Source organism: Bos javanicus, chromosome 2 (assembly GCF_032452875.1).
Source record: "Bos javanicus breed banteng chromosome 2, ARS-OSU_banteng_1.0, whole genome shotgun sequence".
Lineage (NCBI taxonomy): Eukaryota > Metazoa > Chordata > Mammalia > Artiodactyla > Bovidae > Bos > Bos javanicus.
Genome location: NC_083869.1, coordinates 22,534,156 through 22,550,647, shown reverse-complemented (window position 1 = coordinate 22,550,647; position 16,492 = coordinate 22,534,156). Strand labels below are relative to the sequence as shown.

The 16,492-nt window shown below is 40.7% G+C and overlaps 1 non-coding gene across 1 annotated transcript; it reads left to right on the top strand.

The window, feature by feature from the left end:
* The first annotated feature begins 200 nt into the window (after window positions 1-200).
* Window positions 201-331, top strand: LOC133236146 (small nucleolar RNA SNORA72). Its single transcript, XR_009732759.1, has one exon. It is a non-coding gene; the product is annotated as a small nucleolar RNA SNORA72 (small nucleolar RNA).
* The last annotated feature ends 16,161 nt before the right edge of the window (window positions 332-16,492 follow it).

Sequence of the window (16,492 nt, the reverse complement as noted above, 5' to 3'; positions counted from 1 at the left end):
AGTTTTACAAATCTATGATGCACAAATACTTTCAAAGGTTAACAAAAGAAATCTAGTGGCCTCCTTTAGATGAAAACCAATGTAATTTGGACATAAACCTAGAATTTAGAAATCGTGAGTTCTCAGTGTAATGTTAATACATTTCATTAGAATTGTACCAATTCCTTTATCAATACTTTCCATATTTTAAAATAGAACCCCTGCGAATATTCTCGCTGTTCTGATTTGTAATAATCAGGGCAGGCTAAACATTTGCTATATTAAGACCATGCTTGTGTCTCCAGACCTAGTTCTTTGCCTAGCTCTGGTTTTATAAATGCTGGTGATAAACCAAGTCTGATAAATTAAAAAGAATTTTTTTAAAAAAATAAATAAAGTAGAACCCAAAAATGCCTAGAAAATGGAATAGACATCCACATGCAAAATAATGAGTTGGGTCCCTATCTCACGTGATATTAAAAACCTAGTTTATGATGGATCAAAGCCATATATGCAAGAGCTTAAACTATAAAACACTTAGAAGAAAACATAGGAGTTAGTCTTCATGAACTTGGGTTAGGAATTGGTTTCTTAAATGTGTCACATAAAGAACAAACAGCCAAAGGAAAAAAATAGATAAATTAGGCTTTACTAAAATGAAAAACTGGAGTGCTTCAAAGGACACTATCAAGAAAGAAAAAAGCCCACAAAAGAAGAGAAAATATTTACAAATCATTTATCTGATAGTGGTCTAGTATCCAGAATATATAAAGAATTCTTACAACTTAATAATAAAAAGACAGCCCAATTAAAAATGAGCAAAGGACTTCAATAGACATTTCTCCAAAGGGAATGTATATCAAGACAATGAGATATCACTTCATACTCACTAGGATGGCTACAATGAAAAAGATGGACAGTGTTGGCAAAGATGTGGAGAAATTATAACCATCATACATTGATGATGGGAATATACAGTAGTGTGACCACTTTGAAAAGCAGTCTGGCAATTTCTGGAATAAACATAGAGTTATTACATGACCTAATAACTCCACTCCTAAGTGTACATCTGAAAGAAATGACAACATATTTTCACACAAAAATTTGTACACAAATGTTAATAGCAGCATCATTCATAATAGCCAAAAACTGAGAACAACTCAAGTGAATGGATAAACACAATGAGGTATATCCATACAATGGAATATTATTCGGCCATTAAAAGGAATGAAGTAAGTGATTCATGCTAAAACATGCACAGATCTTGAAAACATTATGCCAAGTTAAAGAAACCAGAAACAAAAGGCAACATATTATATAGCTCCATTTACATGAAATGTTCAGAATAGGGGAATTCATGGGGACAGAAAGTAGATTAGTGGTTATTAGTGGTTCTCATCCCTGAGGACATAGGAGGATGGGAAGTTACTGCTAATGGGTACAGGGTTTCTTTTTTGGAGTGATAAAAATGTTCTGTAATTATGTAATGTGATAATCACATAATCTTATGAATATACTAAAACCACTGAGCTCTACACTTTAGAAGGGTGAATTTTATGATTTTTTCTTTGACTTTTCTTTCTGAATTCTTTATGCACTTTTTAAAAAAGAATAAATAAATGACATGTCTTTATGAAACAGTATTATGAGAACTGAAATACTCTATTAAGATTAATAAAGTGAATTTTTAATTTGTATCAAATGAGGGTGATTGTTTAAATCTGGGAAAATACAGTAGAATTGGAAATTGGGTATAAATCAATACTTGAAGGCCATATTCATACTGTCCAATGAAGATAATACTCTTGTAAAATTTCTATTTGTAAACATCTGGATGCTGGACATTAAAGTTTTGACATCTCATCAGAATATTTTTATATTTAGACCTTAATTTCCTTCCCAATGACATCCATTATTTGGTTCATCTTTTCAAATACTACATATTCAGTAAATATATGTGGAATTATAAGTATTGACATAGTTGCTGGCTCATCTACATAATACTGAGTTCCAGTTATCACTCAAAGCAAGTAATCCTGGGAAAAGAAACACTCATTCTGAATCTAGAGTGTAATGATGCCACAGTAGCATTGAATGTTGAAATATATTTCAGTTAAACTTTTTAGTTTAATAATTCACTAAGTTCTGATCAGAACTTAGTTTCAGTTCAGTTCAGTCGCTCTGTTGTGTCCAACTCTTTGTGACCCCATGGACTGCAGCATGCCAGGCTTCCCTGTCCATCACCAACTCCCAGAGCTTACTCAAACTCATGTCCATCCAGTCAGTGATGCCGTCCAGCCGTCTCATCTTCCATCATCTCCTTCTCCCACCTTCAATCTTTCCTAGAATCAAGGTCTTTTCCAATGAGTCAGTTCTTCACGTCTGGTAGCCAAAGTATTGGAGTTTCAGCTTCAGCATGAGTCCCTCCAATGAATATTCAGGACTGATTTCTTTTAGGATTGACTGGTTGGATCTCCTTACAGTCCAAGGGACTCTCAAGAGTCTTCTCTGACACCACAGTTCAAAAGCATCAATTCTTTGCCGCTCAGCTTTCTTTATAGTCTAACTCTCACATCCATACATGACTACTGGAAAAACCATAGCATTGACTAGAGAGACCTTTGTTGGCAAAGTAGTGTTTCTGCTTCTTAATATGCTGTCTAGGTTGGTCATAGCTCTTCTACCAAGGAGCAAGCGTCTTTTAATTTCATGGCGGGAGTCACCATCTGGAGTGATCTTGAAGCCTGAAAAAATGAAGTCCCTCACTGTTTCTATTGTTTCCTCATCTATTTGCATGAGGGACTGGATGTCATGATCTTAGTTTTCTGAATGTTGAGTTTTAAGTCAACTTTTTCATTCTCCTCTTTCACTTTCATCAAGAGACTCTTTAGTTCTTCTTCACTTTCTGCCATAAGAGTGGTATCATTTGCATACCTGAGGTTATTGATATTTCTCCAATCAATCTTAATTCCAGCTTGTGCCATCCAGCCCGGCATTTCACATGACGTACTCTGCACATAAGTTAAATAAGCAGGGTGACAATATACAGCCTTGATGTACTCTCTTCCCGATTTGGAACCAGTCTGTTGTTCCATGTCCAGTTCTAACTGTTGCTTCTTGACCTGCATACAGGTTTCACAGGAGACAAGTAATGCGGTCTGGCATTCCTATCTCTTGAAGAATTTTCCACAGTTTGTTTTGATCCACACAGTCAAAGGCGTTAGCATAGTCAATAAAGCAGAAGTAGATATTTTTCTGGATTTCTCTTGCTTTTTCTATGATCCAACGGATGTTGGCAATTTGATCTCTGGTTCCTCTGCCTTTTCTAAATCCAGCTTGAACATCTGGAAGTTCATGGTTCACATACTGTTGAAGCCTGGCTTGCAGAATTTTGAGCATTACTTTGCTAGCATGTGAGGTGAGTGTAATTGTGCAGTAGTTTGAGCATTCTGTGGCATTGCCTTTCTTTGGGATTGGAATGAAAACTGACCTTTTCCAGTCTTGTGGCCACTGCTGAGTTTTCCAAATGTGCTGGCATATTGAGTGCAGCACTTTCAGGATTTGAAATAGCTCAACTGGGATTCCATCACCTCCACTAGCTTTGTTCATAGTGATGCTTCCTAAGGCCCACTTGACTTCACATTCCATGATGTCTGGTTCTAGGTGAGTGATCACACCATCGTGATTATCTGGGCCACGAAGATCTTTTTTGTATAGTTCTTCTATGTATTCTTGCCACCTCTTCTTAATATCTTCTGCTTCTGCTCCCAATAAAGGACCATTTCTGTCCTTTATTGTGCCCATCTTTGCATGAAATGTTCCCTTGGTATCTCTAATTTTCTTGAAGAGATCTCGTCTTTCCCTTTCTATTTTTGCCTCTATTTGTTGGCATTGATCACTGAGTCAGGCTTTCTTATCTCTCCTTGCTATTCTTTGGAACTCTGCATCCAAATGGGTATATCTTTCCTTTTCTCCTTTGCCTTTCACTTCTCTTCTTTTCTCAGCTATTTGTAAGCCCTTCTCAGACAACCATTTTGCATTTTTGCATTTCTTTTTCTTCAGGATGGTCTTGATCACTGCCTCTTATACAATGTCATGAACCCTCTGTCCATAGTTCATCAGGCACTCTATCAGGTCTAATCCCTTGAATCTATTTGTCACTTCCACTGTATAATCATAAGGGATTTGATTTAGGTCATACCTGAATGGTCTAGTGGTTTTCCATACTTTCTTCAATTTAAATCTGAATTTGGCAATAAGGAGTTCATGATCTGAGCCATAGTCTGTTCCCGGTATTGTTTTTGCTGACTGTATAGAGCTTCTCCATCTTTGGCTGCAAAGAATATAATCAATGTGATTTTGGTATTGACCATCTGGTGATGTCCATGTGTAGAGTCTTCTCTTGTGTTGTTGGAAGAGGGTGTTTGCTATGACCAGTGCGTTCTCTTGGCAAAACTCTGTTAGCCTTTGCCCTGCTTCATTTTGTACTCCAAGGCCAAGTTTGCCTGTTAGTCCAGGTATCTCTTGACTTCCTACTTTTGCAGTCTAGTCCCCTATAATGAAAAGGACATCTTTTTTGGGTGTTAGTTCTAGAAGGTCTTTTAGGTCTTCATAGAACTGTTCAGCTTCTTCAGCATTACTGGTTAGGGCATAGACTTGGATTACTGTGATATTGAATGGTTTGCCTTGGAAATAAACAGAGATCATTCTGTCATTTTTGAGATTGCATCCAAGTACTGCATTTTGGACTCTTTTGTTTACTATAATGGCTACTCCATTTCTTCTAAGGGATTCTTGCCCACAGTAGTAGATATAATGGTCATCTGAGTTAAATTCACCCATTCCAGTCCATTTTAGTTCGCTGATTCCTAGAATGTCGACGTTCACTCTGCCATCTCCTGTTTGACCACTTCCAATTTGCCTTGATTCATGGACCTAACATTCCAGGTTCCTATGCGATATTGTTCTTTACAGCACTGGACTTTACTTCCATCACCTGTCACATCCACAACTGGGTATTGTTTTTGCTTGGGCTCCATCCCTTCATTCTTTCTGGAGTTATTTCTCCACTGATCTCCAGTAGCATATTGGGCACTTACTGACCTGAGGAGTTCATCTTTCAGTGTCCTATCTTTTAGCCTTTTCACACTGTTCATGGGGTTTTCAAGGCAAGAATACTGAAGTGGTTTGCCATTCCCTTCACCAGTGGACCACGTTTTGTAAGAACTCTCCACCATGACCTCTCCATCTTGGGTGGCCCTACATGGCATGTTTCATAGTTTCATTGAGTTAGACAAGGCTGTGGTCCATGTGATCAGTTTGGTTAGTTTTCTGTGATTGAGGTTTTTATTCTGTGTGCCCTCTGATGGATAAAGATAAGAGGCTTATGGAAGCTTACTGAAGCTCTCTGACAGGAGAGCCTGACTGAGGGGGAAACTGGGTCTTTCTCTGATGGGCGGGGCCAGGCTCAGTAAATCTTTAATCCAATTTTCTGTTGTGTTCCCTCCCTATTTTTTCCCTCCCTGGTAAAGAATCAGAAAGTGGCAAATGTTCCCAATTCATGATCTTCCTCCAAACTCCTGGGAATGCTCTCAATTCATCCTCGCATTCCTCTCTTTCTGCTCCCAACAAACAAGGCCATCAAGTCAGCCAAACCATTTCTGGTGAGCAGCTGAATTCTAAGGTTACCATCTGGTCTCATGTGTCTTAGTACAAGGTGATGGACTCCTGATGGAGGCACATCCAAAGAGCCTAGAAGTTAGCCCCTTACTGTGATATACTACCTTACTGTGTCTGGCCACTGAGTCTGAAAGCCTGAAAGGAAAGTCCGTTTTGTACTGCTAACCTTACCACCCTTTTTTGCTCCCATCATGATTTATGGGTCACCTCCTGGCCAACATAGCCTTGTTCCTTGAGGGAAAGCCTAAATACTTTAGTGATTTACATGGTGCAAATCGGTCCTTTCCTCTATGATAAAATAAGCTGCAGAAGGCCAGCAGCAAATTGCCCTCTTGCACAGCACTTCAGAGGGGACAGGATAGTTGGTTACAACTTCTAGAGAAATTCAGCCAAATTAATTTGTAGTATTTACCCACCATCAGATGGATTTTCTGGAATCACATGCTTCCTGGATACAATCTTTATATTAATAACAGCAGAAATAGGAAATATGCAGGGGACAACATATTTTCATTATTCTTGAAAATAAAATGCCCACTGGAATAAGAAGGACTGTAGACCAGCTTTCTTCCCAGTTTTACACATGAAAGACTTCCATATGTAAAACACCTGTACAGCATGGGTTATCTAATATGTTTTCTATAATTCCACCACCCAGTAGATTGCTTATTCAGTCATGAGCCTGAGCAAACATTTGAAACAAATGAAAGCCAAGCATTTGTAGACCTGGAGTCTGAATGCCACTGAACACATTTGGTAGCCCTGAAAATCCTGCCTCGTTTTTTTTTTTTTTTTTTTTTATGTTGTCCATGAGAGTGAATTAATTCTCTCCAAGCAATAGAATCGGAGAAGGCAATGGCACCCCACTCCACTACTCTTGCCTGGAAAATCCCATGGATGGAGGAGCCTGGTGGGCTGCAGTCCATGGGGTCGCTAAGAGTCGGAGACGACTGTGCGACTTCACTTTCATGCATTGGAGAAGGAAATGGCAACCCACTCCAGTGTTCTTGCCTGGAGAATCCCAGGGACAGGGGAGCCAGGTGGGCTGCCGTCTATGGGATTGCACAGAGTCGGACATGACTGAAGCGACTTAGCAGCAGCAGCAGCAGGAGCAAGCAATAGAACGAAGCAGGGTTGGAAGTGGGTTCCAGTTGGTGTATCCTGTTCATAGAAATTTCCAGGGCATGAGAAATTTTTCTTTTTTCCTTTTTAAAGAATCCTACTGGATTTTATTTGACACGGAATACAATACGGCTGCAGGAATAGCAAACTGAAAAAATACAAAGCAGAGAAGACATGGTTCTACCTAATTTATAATTAAGTAACAGGAGGGCAAGTCATTAAATGCATAACAAAACAGTTGGGCTTAATGAAAAAACTCTCTTTTCCTGGTGCATATACCTTTGGAATTCCCAGTCTCTGCTGTCCAATGAACACACCTGCTGTGCTCTGAGCCCATAAGAGAAGCAAGGGAAGTGAAAAGCATGTTACAGACTCCCCATGCAACAGCTCTCTGTTCAAAAGTACCAGATGACTGCTTAGCTTGACATTGTATGCAAAGAACCATAATGTGGTTCCTGCAGGTGGCACAGTTATCCATCATAATATCCGAGGCCCAGATTTTCCACTTTTTCTTTCCACCTTTTCACTTCAAAGCGCTTTTCACCGCGGTGCTGCTCAGGAAATCCACTACCATCCCTGGCGCTGTCTGGAGGTGCACATCTGTCTTCTGGCCTCTAGAAGAGAAATTTCTTAACCTGCTTACAAAGATGGGGAGTTTTACCTGGGCCAAGCAAGACCACACTTTCCCTATAAGAGACTTAACCCAGGAACTAGAGCGTCTCATGAAAAACAATAGAAAGATAACCCAGCCTTCCCTAATGAGGCAGCCCTAGCTCCTCTGATACCTTCTGTTGCATGAGTGAGAAGTACCAAAAAGGAGCAAAATATCTGAATGCTTTGAACAAAGACCCAAATCAACTCACTACTTAAAAGTGGGGAAGAGAAGAAAATCCATGGCTTTAATCACAGTAACTCTGCTCACAGGTAACTGTATTCTAATAAGTTTCGTGACTTTTGACAAGAGTGTCGACTCCTCATCCATGGAGAAAGGGGCAGATGCCCCCTCCCTTGTTTTAGTTTACAGAACACAAAATCCTTATCCAAGAAGCTATCTTTCAACCCCAGATTAGCTTTGGCTACACAGCCCCCACCTCCATGCTTTGCTCTAGTCTGAATTCAATACTTGGTGAAGTAGACACTTAGCAGTCAGAGTGCTGTCCTGAGAAAGATCTGGGCAGGCACCAACACCAGACCTGACAGAATTCTTGTCTCTTCCAGGAACCATTTGCTGGTTCCTTTCACAGGATCTGAACCCAATGCCCTAACCAGTGCCATCAGCCACTTTGCTTCTTGCTTTCTGCCTTTTCCTAATTGCCTAGAGACTGAAGTAGGAGAGTTCCATCTCTGGTTTCAAAATTCCTTGGAGGAATCCTGGACTGATCAACTAGTCCTCTCTTTCGCATTGGTGAAGATGGGGCCTTTAACCTTGACCTTTTTCTCAGCCCCCTATAGTATTTCTGAAGCCCTTTTTTTTGGTGAGTTACAAAGGCTTTTAAGGAACGTTTGCTTTTTTAGCAATTCCATTCATCTTAGTCCTCATAGCATGAGTTCCATCTTATTATGTCAGCAACTCACCAGGGGCAAACAGAAGAATTTCTGACTTTTCAAATTCAAAGTTTATGCCTCCCTATTGCATCTTCCACTCAGTTGCTAGTTTTTTTTTTTTATTTTGGAAGCCTCACACTCCCCACTCATGTGCCTGGCAGAGATGAAAGGCAAGTTCTAAATCCAGTGAGTAATCTTACCTTTACCTACATACACTATCAGATCTTCCCATTATCTGGAATCTCTCAGCTCATCCAAAAATGACAGTTTTCTCTCTAAAGGCAGCAGCGTGCCATGGGATGGGGATAATTCTCTTACATGCACTAATAAAGAAAATGTAACAATAATATCAGGAAGGCCATCAAATCATAATGGAAACTGAAAAATGGTGGCATCAAGCTATAGAAGAAAATTAAAGTCTTTGAAATTCTGGCAGAGCTCAATCTCTCTCAAAACATATAAAATTCAACACCATGCCAAAATTCTTGAATCACAGTGAAAATTTATAAAAACCATATGGTAGCAGAGCTCTTCAAAAACAGTCCCCTGCCCAGGACATGTGTGTGGCATCAGGAGGATAAGCTAGCTTCCATATGATGAGCCAAAGTGAAGGTGTGCAGGTGATTACAAGCCAAAACAATTGCTGGAAGGATAGTCACTGACACTCTGCTTCAAACAGTGTGGCATCTCAATGGAATACTGGAGAAAAATCAATGACAGCTCTTCTCGAGAAAAGATTTTGAGTAGGGGACAAATTTTAAAGGACAGAAGAGTTACAGACAGTAATAGGAACTGTGAGTGGTGGTGGCTGCCATACATTTTAACAACAACATGTGAGCCATATATTGGAAGAAATGCTTTACAACACTGCTGTTATTAGAGGAGAGTCACTATCTTTGACATAACTGGTTAGTGATTGATCCTGTTAAGGAGACTTTTCTCCCCCACATTTCCACCAAAAAAATAGACAAAACAAACAAACAAACCCACACCCCAATACCACTGGGTAGCAATGGTTTGTATTTCACTAGAAGCTTCGTGATTTTTAAATTGAAAATGCAGTGATAAGATTTGAAAGGATATTAAATAAACCATCAGGTTGGTCTTATTTGAATAATCAGAGCAGAACAGTCTGTTGAATTGTTTCTTCACTGAATGCATCCCATTTAATAATGGTAGAAGATTGCATTAATGTTCTCAACTATTCACCACACCTCCTGTAAGAGAGTTATATATACTACACATTTCCATGTAACTTGCGGTCCCTCATATAGGAAGCACATACTTCCTTATTTTGTTAACACTGGATTTAGCCATGTGATTTGCTTTGGCCAATGAAATGTGAGGTGCGATTGACCATCTGAACAGAAGCTTAAGTGCCATTGCACAGTTCAGCCATTACACTCTTTTCTGTCTACCACACCAATGAGTGTCCTTAACAGGTGCTGCTTCTTCAGCTTGGATCCTGAAATGAACACACAGTGTGCACAGCCACAGCTGACACATTCCACGCATGAGAAATAAACCTTCAAGCCACTGAGGTTTGTGCATGTTTCTTATTGCAGTATTAACTATCAAAACTCACTCATACAGTAACCATGTAGGGAATTCCCTGGTGGTCCAGTGGTTAGGACTCCACACTCTCACTGCAGAGGGCCCAGGGTACTAAGATCTCACAAGCCGAGCAACACAACCAAAACAAACAAGCAAACAAAAGACATGTAAATGAGTACAGCAGCTATCTGCTAACAATATTTGTCAACTATGCAATATAGATATATATCTCAGATGAAGTGCTAGAATGCAAATAGCTTAGATAAAAACATGCCTCACAAAGGAATATAATTAATGTTAATCTTAATTTTCTATCTCGGATTTTTCACTTATTTGAAAGGTTTGTAACAGGTTGTAGAGTATAATATACCCAGCTTCGGCATCTTCATTAAAAAGATTTTCAAGTATTCTGCTGCTGCTGCTGCTGCTAAGTCGCTTCAGTCGTGTCCGACTCTGTGTGACCACATAGACGGCAGCCCACCAGACTCCCCCGTCCCTGGGATTCTCCAGGCAAGAACACTGGAGTGGGTTGCCATTTCCTTCTCCAATGCATGAAAGTGTAAAGTGAAAGGGAAGTCGCTCAGTCATGTCCAACCCTTAGCAACCCCATGGACTACAGCCTTCTGGGCTCCTCCATCCGTGGGATTTTCCAGGCAAGAGTACTGGAGTGGGGTGCCATTGCCTTCTCCATTCAAGTATTCTACTCGAATCTAATTAAGACTGTTATCAACCTAATATCTCTCTAAATATAAACCATGTGGTTACTTTTAAGGGAATCCTCATTTTTGGTCAAAATATTACTAATTTCCAGAATAATTGTATAGATTAAGAAATGAATTTATGGGTTTACCTGGTGGCTCAGTGATAAGGAATCTGCCTGCCAATGCAGGAGACACTGGTTCGGTCCCTGATCTGGGAAGATTCCACTTGCCTTGGAGCAACCAAGGCTGAGCGCCACAACTATTAAGCCTGTGCTCTAGAGCCTGGGAACCACAACTACTGAAGCCTGCGCCCCAGTTCCCATGCTCTGCAACAGGAGAACCCACTGCAATGAGAAGCCTGCACACCACAGCCAGGAAGTAGCCCCTACTTGCCACAACTAGAGCAAAGTTCACACAGCAAGGAAGATCCAGTGCAGCAAAAATAAATAAATAAATAAGCTTATTTTTAAAAAGAAATGAATTTATCTTTATGGGTTTGAGTAAATCATGCAATTGCTCTGCAACATTCCAATCAGTATTAGAAGCAAAATCATACGTTAGAACAGAGCACAAAAGCACTAAGAGCCAGACAGCTTTCTATGGGTCTTTATAGCTAATGAAGTTCCAGACATAATCAGTTCCTCTCTCAGCTGTATTTTATCCTGAGAACCTATTTTTTAGAATTTCTAGGCTTGGCATCTTTAAATCTTCGTTTTTTTAGTACGTTAAAGATGTTACTCCACCGGTTGGTTTGTGTTTTTGCTTACATTTTTTCTGACAAGAAATGTTCTGTCATTATCTGTGTTCCTCTGTACTCGTGTTTTTCCATCCCCTTTGTTTGCTTTTAATACTTTCCCTTTGTAACTTGTTTTAATGAATTTGATTCCGATGTGACTGTGGTATAGATTTCCTTGTGTTTCTTGTGCTTGGGCTTGTTGAACTTCTTGGATCTAGTTTTTTTCAAATTTGGAAAAATTTTGGCTCTTATTTCTTCAAATACTTTTTCCGGTCACCACTCCCCCCTTCACCTTTCCATCAAGGCTCCAATTACATGTATGGTAAGCTGCTCGACGTTAGCCCACAGCTCACTGATGCTCTGGTCCTTTTCTTCCTCCAGACTTATTTTTGTCTGGGTTCATTGTGCATAGTTTATACTACCATGTCTTCAAACTCACTCCTGATTTTCCCCCAGCATCTATTCTGTTAATTAATCCTATCCAATGTCATAGTTTTCATCTCTGGAAGCTCAGTTTGTGTCTTTTTGCAAATCTACTGTGTTTCTACTTAACGCGTTCTGTCTTTCCTCTAGATCAGGATCGGTCCTTTCCTCTAGATCAACCTGGGCACCACTGACACTCGGGTTTGGCCGGTTCTTTGCGGGGCGGTCCTATGCAATGTAGCCTGTTTAGCAGCATCCCCTAGCTTCTACCCACCGCTCAGCAGTAGCACCCCTACCCTCCAGTTGTGATAACTGAACTGCCTCCAGACATTCCCAAATGTTGGCTGGGGGAAAAAAATAAGCCCTCTCTTAAAAACTACTGTGCTAGATTTGGGGACATATGTGGTACAGTTATGAGAACTATTTAAATGTCATTGTCTTCTAATTCTATCATCCATATCAGTTTTCTCCCAATTTCTATTGATTGAATTTTCCTTTTAGAAATTTCCTGCTTCTTCACATGCCTGATGGCTTTTTTTTTTTTTTTATTATATGCCAGACATTGTGAAGTTTACTTTGTCGGCTATGAGTATTCTCATATTCCTATAAATATTCCTGAGCTTTGTCCTGGGATGTAGCTAACTTACCAGGAAATAAGCTTGATCCTTTCAGGGCTTGCTTTTAAGCTTCATTAGGAAGGACCAGAACAGCATCTAATCTAGGGCTAATTTTGTATTACTACTGAAATGAGACCCTTCTGCATGCTCTACCCAATATCAGATACATAAACATCTGAATGCAGAGTTCCAAAGAATAGCAAGAAGAGATAAGAAAGCCTTCTTCAGCAATCAATGCAAAGAAATAGAGGAAAACAACAGAATGGGAAAGACTAGGGATCTCTTCAAGAAAATCAGAGATACCAAAGGAACATTTCATGCAAAGATGGGCTCGATAAAGGACAGAAATGGTATGGACCTAACAGAAGCAGCAGATACTAAGAAGAGATGGCAAGAATACACAGAAGAACTGTACAAAAAAGAGCTTCACGACCCAGATAACCACGATGGTGTGATCACTGACCTAGAGCCAGACATCCTGGAATGTGAAGTCAAGTGGGCCTCAGAAAGCATCACTACGAACAAAGCTAGTGGAGGTGATAGAATTCCAGTTGAGCTATTCCAAATCCTGAAAGATGATGCTGTGAAAGTGCTTCAATCAATATGCCAGCAAATTTGGAAAACTCAGCAGTGGCCACAGGACTGGAAAAGGTCAGTTTTCATTCCAATCTCAAAGAAAGGCAATGCCAAAGAATGCTTAAACTACCGCACAATTGCACTCATTTCACACGCTAGTAAAGTAATGCTCAAAATTCTCCAAGCCAGGCTTCAGCAATATGTGAACTGTGAACTTCCTGATGTTCAAGCTAGATGTAGAAAAGGCAGAGGAAACAGAGATCAAATTGCCAACATCCGCTGGATCATGGAAAAAGCAAGAGAGTTCCAGAAAAACATCTATTTCTTCTTTATTGACTATGCCAGAGCCTTTGACTGTGTGGATCACAATAAACTGTGGAAAATTCTGAAAGAGATGGGAATACCAGACCACCTGATCTGCCTCTTGAGAAACCTATATGCAGGTCAGGAAGCAACAGTTAGAACTGGACATGGAACAACAGACTGGTTCCAAATAGGAAAAGGAGTTCGTCAAGGCTGTATATTGTCACCCTGTTTATTTAACTTCTATGCAGAGTACATCATGAGAAACGCTGGACTGGAAGAAACACAAGCTGGAATCAAGATTGCCGGGAGAAATATCAATAACCTCAGATATGCAGATGATACCACCCTTATGGCAGACAGTGAAGAGGAACTCAAAAGCTTCTTGATGAAAGTGAAAGTGGAGAGTGAAAAAGTTGGCTTAAAGCTCAACATTCAGAAAACGAAGATCATGGCATCCAGTCCCATCACTTCATGGGAAATAGATAGGGAAACAGCGGACACAGTGTCAGACTTTATTTTTCTGGGCTCCAAAATCACTGCAGATGGTGACTGCAGCCATGAAATTAAAAGACGCTTACTCCTTGGAAGGAAAGTTATGATCAACCTAGATAGCATATTCAAAAGCAGAGACATTACTTTGCCAACAAAGGTTCGTCTAGTCAAGGCTATGGTTTTTCCTGTGGTCATGTATGGATGTGAGAGTTGGACTGTGAAGAAGGCTGAGCGCCGAAGAATTGATGCTTTTGAACTGTGGTGTTGGAGAAGACTCTTGAGAGTCCCTTGGACTGCAAGGAGATCCAACCAGTCCATTCTGAAGGAGATCAGCCCTGGGATTTCTTTGGAAGGAATGATGCTAAAGCTGAAACTCCAGTACTTTGGCCACCTCATGTGAAGAGTTGACTGATTGGAAAAGACTCTGATGCTGGGAGGGATTGGGGGCAGGAGGAGAAGGGGACGACAGAGGATGAGATGGCTGGATGGCATCACTGACTTGATGGATGTGAGTCTGAGTGAACTCCAGGAGTTGGTGATGGACAGGGAAGCCTGGCATGCTGTGATTCACGGGGTCACAAAGAGTCGGACACGACTGAGCGGTTGATTTGATCTGATCTGATCTGAGGAAGGACCAGAACAGCATCTAATCTAGGGCTAATTTTGTACTACTACTGAAATGAGACCCTTCTGCATGCTCTACCCAATATCAGATATATGAACATCTGAATGCAGAGTTCCAAAAAATAGCAAGAAGAGATAAGAAAGCCTTCTTCAGCAATCAATGCAAAGAAATAGAGGAAAACAACAGAATGGGAAAGACTAGGGATCTCTTCAAGAAAATCAGAGATACCAAAGGAACATTTCATGCAAAGATGGGCTCGATAAAGGACAGAAATGGTATGGACCTAACAGAAGCAGAAGATATTAAGAAGAGATGGCAAGAATACACAGAAGAACTGTACAAAAAAGAGCTTCACGACCCAGATAACCACGATGGTGTGATCACTGACCTAGAGCCAGACATCCTGGAACGTGAAGTCAAGTGGGCCTCAGAAAGCATCATTACGAACAAAGCTAGTGGAGGTGATAGAATTCCAGTTGAGCTATTCCAAATCCTGAAAGATAATGCTGTGGAAGTGCTGCACTCAATATGCCAGCAAATTTGGAAAACTCAGCAGTGACCACAGGACTGGAAAAGGTCAGTTTTCATTCCAATCTCAAAGAAAGACAATGCCAAAGAATGCTTAAACTACCGCACAATTGCACTCATTTCACACGCTAGTAAAGTAATGCTCAAAATTCTCCAAGCCAGGCTTCAGCAATATGTGAACTGTGAACTTCCTGATGTTCAAGCTAGATTTAGAAAAGGCAGAGGAAACAGAGATCAAACTGCCAACATCCGTTGGATCATGGAAAAAGCAAGAGAGTTCCAGAAAAACATCTATTTCTGCTTTATTGACTATGCCAGAGCCTTTGACTGTGTGGATCACAATAAACTGTGGAAAATTCTGAAAGAGATGGGAATACCAGACCACCGGATCTGCCTCTTGAGAATTCTGTATGCAGGTCAGGAAGCAACAGTTAGAACTGGACCTGGAACAACAGACTGGTTCCAAATAGGAAAAGGAGTTCGTCAAGGCTGTATATTGTCACCCTGTTTATTTAACTTCTATGCAGAGTACATCATGAGAAACGCTGGACTGGAAGAAACACAAGCTGGAATCAAGATTGCCGGGAGAAATATCAATAACCTCAGATATGCAGATGATACCACCCTTATGGCAGAAAGTGAAGAGGAACTCAAAAGCTTCTTGATGAAAGTGAAAGTGGAGAGTGAAAAGTTGGCTTAAAGCTCAACATTCAGAAAATGAAGATCATGGCATCTGGTCCCATCACTTCATGGGAAATAGATAGGGAAACCGCGGACACAGTGTCAGACTTTATTTTTCTGGGCTCCAAAATCACTGCAGATGGTGACTGCAGCCATGAAATTAAAAGACGCTTACTCCTTGGAAGGAAAGTTATGACCAACCTAGATAGCATACTCAAAAGCAGAGACATTACTTTGCCAACAAAGGTTCGTCTAGTCAAGGCTATGGTTTTTCCAGTGGTCATGTATGGATGTGACAGTTGGACTGTGAAGAAGGCTGAGTGCCGAAGAATTGATGCTTTGAACTGTGGTGTTGGAAAAGACTCTTGAGAGTCCCTTGGACTGCAAGGAGATCCAACCAGTCCATTCTGGAGGAGATCAGCCCTGGGATTTCTTTGGAAGGAATGATGCTAAAGCTGAAACTCCAGTACTTTGGCCACCTCATGTGAAGAGTTGACTGATTGGAAAAGACTCTGATGCTGGGAGGGATTGGGGGCAGGAGGAGAAGGGGACGACAGAAGATGAGATGGCTGGATGGCATCACTGACTCGATGGACATGAGTCTGAGTGAACTCTGGGAGTTGGTGATGGACAGGGAGGCCTGGTGTGCTGCGATTCATGGGGTCGCAAAGAGTCAGACACGACTGAGCGACTAATCTGATCTGAGGAAGGACCAGGAGAGCATCTAATCTAGGGCTAATTTTGTACTACTACTGAAATGAGACCCTTCTGCATGCTCTACCCAATATCCCATGAACTGTGATGTTTTCCAGTTTGGCTGGTGGGCATTGGCACTATTTGTGGCACTGAGTGAGCTCCTTACTGGTGGTTCTTTACATGATCTAGTATAGTTTTCTCAAATGCATGTGCTGGTAAGCTCTCAGACGAA